Source organism: Arachis ipaensis, chromosome B10 (assembly GCF_000816755.2).
Source record: "Arachis ipaensis cultivar K30076 chromosome B10, Araip1.1, whole genome shotgun sequence".
Lineage (NCBI taxonomy): Eukaryota > Viridiplantae > Streptophyta > Magnoliopsida > Fabales > Fabaceae > Arachis > Arachis ipaensis.
The window spans coordinates 99354700-99356350 of record NC_029794.2 but is presented as its reverse complement, the minus strand read 5'-3'; positions in this window follow the sequence as shown (position 1 = coordinate 99356350).

Sequence of the window (1651 nt, the reverse complement as noted above, 5' to 3'; positions counted from 1 at the left end):
ATAAATCTCAGAATTCCCAATGAAGCTCAGTTTCAATTAGATGAGCGGGACTAGTAGCTTTTTGCTTCTGAATAGTTTTGGCATCTCACTTTCCTTTGAAGCTCAGAATAATTAGCATCTTCAGGAACTTAGAATCCAGATGATACTATTAGTTCTCTTAGTTAAGTTATTTTTTATTCTTGAACACAGCTTCTTTAGAGTATTGGCCGTGACCTTAAGCACTTTGTTTTCCAGTATTACCACTGGATACATAAATGCCACAAATACTTAACTAGGTAAACCCCTTAGGATTGTGATTCAGCTTTGCTAGAATCCCCAGCTAGTGATGTCCAGAGTTCTTAAGTACACTCTTTGCTTTGGACCACGACTTTAACTGCTCAATCTCAAGTTTTTCACTTGACACCTTCATACCACAAGCATATAGTTAGGGAAGCAGCTCATCTGAACTGTTTAGGCTAAGAAATTTCTTTTAGGCCTTCCTAACCATTGATGCTCAAAGCCTTGGATCCTTTCTCTTGCCTTTTGGTTTAAAGAGCTATTGGCTTTTTGCTTTTGCCTTTTGGTTTAAAGAGCTATTGGCTTTTTCTGCTTTTTATATCTTTTTCTGCTTGCTATATATATATTTCGCATTTTTTTTTTCACATGCTGCTTTTTCTTGTTTCAAGAATCAATTTTTGGATTTTTCAGATCACCAATAATACTTCCATTTTATCATCATTCTTTCAAGAGCCAACATTCTCAATTCCAACATCAAATATGCACCGTTCATTCATGCATTTAGAAGACAAAAGTAATACCACCACATCAAATAATTGAACTATTCTTAATATTAAATTCGAAATTTATGTATCATTACTGCTTCTAAAAAAATCAAAATTTTATTCAAGTTCAATGAGATGATAAGAGGAACATTTTATAGCTAATTAGAAAATAAAAAACTTAAATCCTAATAATACTCATGCAATTCTTAAATTAAAAGACAGAAATTTAAATAAACATAAAAATTTAAAGACTACTAGTGATCATGTAAATCTAAACATAAGAAACAGGAATTAGAATAGCCACAGAAATAGGGAGGTGGAACTCAACCACCTTAATCATGGGAGGCGTTTGGCTCTTCAGGGGATAATTTCTGACGCTTCAGTTCTTCTAGCTCACGCCCCTGCTTCTCTTGTTCTTTGACCAGTTTGCAAAGCATGCTAGTATGATCTTTTTGCTCCTCTCTTAACTGATCCAAGGTGGTTTGTAATTGTGCAACAGATGCTTTCAGCTGGGTCTAATATTCAATTGGAGGGATCTCTTGTACCTGAAGAGGCTCAAGCGCCTTCCTTTTGGGTTGATCAGCTGGTACTTGGGCGCTTTCCATCACTTGCTTGGTGATTGGGCTTTCTGCTGGGATAAATGAGTCTTTGTTAATCATGACTCTAGCCTCTTTACACAAGTGAAAGATAAGGTTTGGATGCGCTTTCCATCTCTTGCTTGGTGATTGGGCTTTCTGTTGGGATAAATGAGTCTTTGTTAATCATGACTCTAGCTTCTTTACACAAGTGAAAGATAAGGTTTGGATTGGCCAATCTGGCTTGAGTTGACATCCTATTTGCAACCTTGTATAGCTTAGAAGGAATCAGTTGGTGGACTTCCACCTTATTTT